Here is a 7,129-nt window from a genome sequence, read left to right on the forward strand (position 1 = left end):
AACATTCCAGTCTATTGTTGTCAGATTCTGATCCATTGTTGAAACATTCCTGTCTAGTGTACTCAGATTCTGACTTCTCCGTCTCTCTGGAGCTTGTTATCCCAATTGCATTGAGGATGATGCTGACGTGGACACTATTCGATGACATATTGAAGGCAGCACCTTATTAACAGAAGAGGGAAACCCTCGAGTGACACAGTGAGGATCCATGGAGACTGATATCAACCACAGTAACTGACAAAAACAATACCTTTAACCCCTTTCTTTACAACACTTTTAACGTGACCACGATGGCTGGACTGGTTGGGATGTTGACATCACGTCCTATTGGTCTTCTCGCCGAGCTCGACTTATTCTAACAACGAGTAAAAAAAGAGGTCTCCTCCCTACCTTTTATCTTAGCCTGCTGGACACACTTTCCTTATTCCTGATGAAGGGCTTATGCCCGAAACGTCGAATTTCCTATTCCTTGGATGCTGCCTGACCTGCTGTGCTTTAACCAGCAACACATTTTCAACTGTGATCTCCAGCATCTGCCCCTCCTCCCTACCTTTTATCTTAGCCTGCTGGACACACTTTCCTCATTCCTGATGAAGGGCTTATGCCCGAAACGTCATATTTCCTATTCCTTGGATGCTGCCTGACCTGCTGTGCTTTAACGAGCAACACATTTTCAACTTATTCTGACAACGTCCGAGGTAAAGGAGAAATGTGATGCTTTGTATTCACAGGTTTGATGATATCCACCTACAATGTACGGTGTAATTACTTTGCAAGAACCAGTCGATAGGATGTCACTAACCAGAAGTCTCCTCCACCATAACAAGAATTAATTTGGAAAACTGTCTGTGGTCACAACTGCCCTGAACATGCATACACGAAATCTGCCTTTCTCCAGACTTTCTGCTCAACTCTCTAATGAGGCAACGCATCTTTACCACAGCGCATGGCAACCATTTTCTTCTCAAGCTGCAAATACCTTATCACACAGTTTTATATGTATTATATTTTTCCATCTTTTTAATCGTAGCCCAACAGTAAATGTTACATTTACAATTGTCTTGTTTACTGGGATTAAAAGGTCATGGACAGCATTTGTGCGCCATTGGTGGAGAAATATAAAGGAATAGGAGACAGAAGGTATGAAGCCTGGAGAGGAGTAAAGTGATATCCCCCCACGCCCCCACAGTCACCAACATCTCCTTGATAGATGGAATAAAATAAAGTGTAGAGAAAGAAACAGAATACATTCGGAAGAAGAATTGGTCAGTGACAATGTAAGCAACGCATGTTAATTTGAAACGGAATGGAGTAAGAATGATTAATATAATGTTAAATCCGGTATGTCTGTGCAGATAGCTGAGTGTGTTCATATGCGCACAATGCACAAACACTTATCAACATTTGATGCATATGATGTGCAAAATTATAAAGTATTCCAAAATTATTTCATCTTCAGCTGAGGTATCATGTTCCTCTTCGGTCAACGCCAACCCCAAACCCTACCCTAGCCCTTACACTCCCCGACACCCATTTCGGGTACTGCCTACTCAAATCTCTGCTATTAACCAGGACATGTGTTTTAAATTCCAACCTCTAGTATCCCACCATATTTCAATTAATTGGCTTTCAACCGCAAATATGTATTTTGGCCTTCTGAGTTTTGTCAACAGCTGATGTCTGTCATTGTATTGGATGTAAAAAAAATTCTGACATCAGATCCAGAAGTTTAACATGTACTGTACAAAGGACCACATCACATGAGAATTGACAAAACAAATAAGGAAGTACTATACTACTGTTGATAAATTAGATTTGTACTTTTTCTCAACGATAAGCTCTTTCTCTCTCTCTCTTTATATCTAGTTAATTAACCCCCTATCATTCTCCATATCCCACCACTCAAAACTTCCTCTTTCAGTTCATACCTATTACAATCACTTTTCGATGTGATTGTAATTGAGCAACATGATCACAAACACTTCAGAGAGGAACTGTCCAAACTGCACGGTGGCTCAGTGGCTTGCACTGCATCCGCACGGCGTCAAGGACCAAGATTCTATTACCGACGCGGGTAACTGTCCGTGTTGGTTTGTCCATTCTAATCGTGATTATAGAACACAGAACATTACAGCGCTGTATAAGCCCCTCAGCCATCGATGATCCGCCGACCTAACATACTAAACTGAATCCCATCTAACCTACACTATTCTTTGTACTACCATATGCTTGTCCAATGATGACTTAAATGTACTTAAAGTTGGCGAATCGACCACAGTTGCAGGCAAAGCATTCCATACCCTTACTATTCCCTGAGCAAAGAAACTACCTCTGACATCTGTGCTATATCTTTAACCCCTCATTTTAAAGCGATGCCCCCTCGACCTCGCCAGTACCATACTTGGAAAAGAGCTCTCTCTGTCCACACCATCTAACCCTCCGATTGTCTAAGATATCTTTTTTCAATAAGTAACAAAGAAAATTGATGAGGGCAGAGCAGTTGACGTGATCTATTTGGACTTCAGTCAAGCGTTCGAAAATGTTCCCCATGGGAGACTGATAAGCATGCTTAGATCTCATGAAATACAGGGAGAACGAGCCATTTGATAACAGAACTATCTCACAGGTAAAAGACTGAGGGTGGTGGTGGAGGGTTGTTTTTTCAGACTGGAAGCCTGTGGCTAGTGGAGTGTCACATGGATTGGTCCTCCACTTTTTCAACATTTACGTAAATGATTCGGATGCGAGCATAATAGGCACAGTTGGTATGTTTGCAGATGACACCAAAATCGGAGGTGTAGTGGACAGTGAAGAGGTTTACCTCAGATTGCAACAGGATCTGGACCAAAGGGCTAATGGGTTGAAAGTTTAATTTAGATAAATTCGAGGTACTGCATTTGGGAAAGCAAATCTTATACACTTAACGGTAAGGTCCGAGGGAGTGTTGCTGAACAAAGAGATCTTGGAGTGCAGGTTCATAGTTCCTTGAAAGTGGAGGCGCTGGTTGATATGATAGTGAAGAATGTGTTTGGCATGCTTTCCTTTATAGGTCGGAGTATTGAGTACAGGAGTTGGGAGGTCATGTTGCGGATTTACAGGACATTGGTTAGGCCATTGTTGGAATATTGCGTGCAATTCTGGTCTCCTTCCTATCGGAAAGATGATGTGAAACCGGAAAGGATTCACAAAAGATACACAAGGATGTTGCCAGTGTTGGATGATCTAAGCTACAGGGACAGTCTGAACCAGCTGGGGCTGTTTTCCATGTCGCGTCGGAGGCTGAAGGGTGACGTTATAGAGGTTTACAAAATTATGATGGTCATGGATAGGATTAATAGACAAAGCCTTTTCCCTGAGGTCGGGGAGTCCAGAACTAGAGCACTTAAGTTTAGGTTGAGAGGGGAATGATATAAAAGAGACTTAAGGGGTAATTATTTCACGCAGAGTGTAGTATGTGTATGGAATGAGCTGCCAGAGTATGTGGTGGTGGCCAGTACAATTGCAACATTTAAGAGACATTTGGATGTGTATATAAATAGAAAGGGTTTGGAGGGATATGGGCCGTGGTTGGTATATCTGGTCGGCATGGACGGGTTGGACCGAAGGGTCAGTTTCCATGGTGTACACTTCTATGACTGTATGACGTCAGCTCTCATCTTCTTCTCTCCAACGAAAACAGTCTCAAGTCCCTCAGCCTTTCCTCGAATGACCTTCCCTCCATATGAACTGAAAATGTGTTGCTGTAAAAGCGCAGCAGGTCAGCAGGCATCCAAGGAGCAGGAGAATCGCCGACCTGCTGCGCTTTTCCAGCAACATATTTTCAGCTCTGACCTCCAGTATCTGCAGTCCTCACTTCCTTCCCTCCATATAAGGCAACATCCTCATAAATCTGCTCTGCATCTTTTCCAAAGCTTCCATAACATTCTTATGATGCAGTGACCAGAACTATACGCAATACTCCAAGTGCGGCTGCACCAGAGTTTTGTACAGCTGGAGCATAACCTCATGGTTTCAGAACTCGATCCCTCTATTAATAAAAGCGAAAACACTGCTGCCTTCCTAACAACCTTACCAACCTGCTTGGTAACTTAAAGGATCTGTGTACCAGGACACCCGAGATCTGTCTACTCATTTTCACTGCCAAGAATCTTACCATTAGCGCAGTACATTGCATTCCAGTTACTCCGAACAAAATGAATCACCTCACACTTGTCCACATTAAATTCCATTTACCGCCTCTCAGCTCAGTTCTGCAGCTTTTCAATGGTTTTCTGTAACCTACAACATCCTTCGTCATGAACCACAACTTCACCGACCTAAGTGTCGTCTGCAAATTTACTAACCCACCCTTCTACGCCTCATCCAGGTCGTGTATAAAAATGACGAACAGCAGTTGACCCAATACCGGCCCTTGCGATACACCACACGTACCTGGAATCCAGAATGAACATTTCCCATCATCCACCACACACTGTATATTTTCGGCAAGCCAATTGCTGATCCAAACTGCTATATCTCCCACAATCACATAACTCCGCATTTTGTAAAATACTCTACTGTGTGGAACCTTACACGAGGACTTGCTGAAATTCACATACACCACACCAACTGGTTTACTGTCATCTACCGTTTGGTCACCTTCTCAAAGAATTCAATAAGTTTTGTGAGGCACGACCTACCCTACACAAAACCATGCTAGCAATCCCTAATCAAATTATTCTTTTCTCGATGATTATAAATCCTATCATAATATTTTCCAACACTTGACCAACAACTGAAGTAAGGGTCACTGGTTGAAATTACCAGGGTTCCCTCTACTCCCCTTCTTGAACGGGGAACCACATTTGCGATCCACCAGTTTTCTGGCACTATTCCTGTAAACAATGATGACTTGAAGATCAATGACAACGACTCAGCAATCTCCTCCCTGGCTTCCCAGAGTATCCTAGGATAAATCCCATGCGGCCCAGGGAACTCTGCCGGATTTCCATTGCCTCTTCCTTGTGAACCTCAATCCCACTTCATCTAGTAGCCTGTATCTCAGTATTCTACTCGACAACATTGTCATTTTCTAGAGTAAATGTTCTAGAAAGATATTCATGCCGTGCTTCCTCTACCTCCTCTGACCCCATGTTCAAATTCCTGCAATTATCCTTGATTCGCCTTCATCGTACTCTCGTCATTGTTTTATTCCTTAAATACCTATAGGAAGCCTGAGGGTTTACTGTGATCCAACCAGCTAACAATTTCTATTATCTCCTCTTGGCTCTTCTGAGCTCTCTTTAGGTCTTTTCTGGCTACCTTGTTACCCTCAAGCACCCGAACTGAGCCTTCAAATCTCATCCAAACATAAGCATTCTTCTTCGTCTTGACCAGAGATTCCACTTCTTTTGTCAATCACGGTTTCCTCGCTCTCCAGCTTTCTCCCTATCTGACAGGTACATACTTATCCAGGACACTCACGAGCTTTCCCTTGAATAGTTTCCACATTTCTAATATGCCCATCCCCTGCAGTTTCCTTCCCCATCCTATGCTGCCTAAACCTTGCTTAATTTCATCGTTATTGCCTTTCCCCCAGCTGTAGTTGTGCAGAAGACTCGTGGGGCCGTATGGCCAACTGATGCTCCTATCTCATGTGTTGTTCTCTCACTCAACCGTTTAATGCTATCACAGAGACAGAGGAAGATCCCATTTACCCAACCAGTATAATTTCACTAAAATGGGAAAGACCATTCTGCCCCTCTGAGTAGTTGCACAGACATAGAATGAAGTATTCAGTCCTTTGAGTATACTACGTAGCACAGAGTGAGATGAAAGGGAGCCCTGATTCGCTATCACGAATTACGGAGTAGAGATAATTACTTATTTTCAGGATGGCAAACTGTAACTAGTGGAATTCATCAGGAATTAGTGTGAGTTCCCCAAAATGTACACTCTAGATTAATGATTTGGATAACGTGACGTATTAGATTGGAGCTGAATTTGCTGATACGCCAGGATAGTCATTCAATAACATGTCAAGTTGAGGCGGAGACTCTGCATTGGAGTACATACAGAGGAGGGAAGTGAGCAAAGCTTCAGCAAAAACGAAAATGTTGTTCATTGGAAGTTTGTTTGGGGATTGGAGAAAACAATCATAATTTACTGGAATTGAGAGAGAATGCAAAGGGGTTTGTGTACAGTCATCAATTCAGGTTAGTCTGCAGATGCAACAAGTGTATTGGAAATGATGTTTAATGCAACGGGTGTCAGGTATGATCTTAAGCATGTTGCATTGTGCATCCATACAGAGCCTTACGGAGCACACAGCTGATGCACTGCGAGTTGTTCTAATTCCCTAAATTGGAAAATAAAACACAACTGCTTTTGAACCTTTCCAAAGCTTTTCTTTTTATTCGTCTGAGGGACAAAGTCATTATGTTACGAAGAATTAAGAGTTAAGACCTGAGAATGGGAGATGCTCTTCTTGAAAACACGAGATTTCGAGGAGAGTGCAGCTGGTCAATATCTGATGGATATTTCCTCGATATGGGAGAAACAAATGCGGTAAAATATTAAAAGAGTAAGGAACATCCATTATAGTGTAGATATTGTGAAAACATTAATCGTATTTTTTTTAAATTATGTAAAGAACAATTGGGGCCATGTGTTGCTGTGGAAACGGCTCTGTGTATGACAGCAGCAACGATGCACCCACGTGATGAAGGGAACGTGATGAAATCATTCAATTCGGACAATGTACAAGGAGAACTCACTTTGTCCAAATTGGGGCCGGATAACATTGTTGTGTGAGTCAACTCAGAGATATTTTAAAAATAACCTTCCTGAGAAGGAACAACCTATTTCCCACTTCCCCCTCCACCGTACTTCCTTCCAGTAACACGTGCGAGCTGAAAACTCCTCAGTCATCTTCACCACTCATGAAGGATTCCTGATTCATTGGAATCTCGCCACTGCCAGAAGCAAGGGGAACTCAGCCTATTCCAACTTTTCCAGAATGTGATCCAGTTACGAGCAGCTTGTGCGAACTTTGTGTTTGCGTGCGTGTGTCTGTGTGTGTGTGTGTGTGTGTGTGTGTGTGTGTGTGTACATGTGTGTGTGCGTGCGTATCTGTGTGTGTTTTTTGTTG

This window comes from Hemiscyllium ocellatum, chromosome 51, assembly GCF_020745735.1.
Source record: "Hemiscyllium ocellatum isolate sHemOce1 chromosome 51, sHemOce1.pat.X.cur, whole genome shotgun sequence".
In the NCBI taxonomy this organism is placed as follows: domain Eukaryota; kingdom Metazoa; phylum Chordata; class Chondrichthyes; order Orectolobiformes; family Hemiscylliidae; genus Hemiscyllium; species Hemiscyllium ocellatum.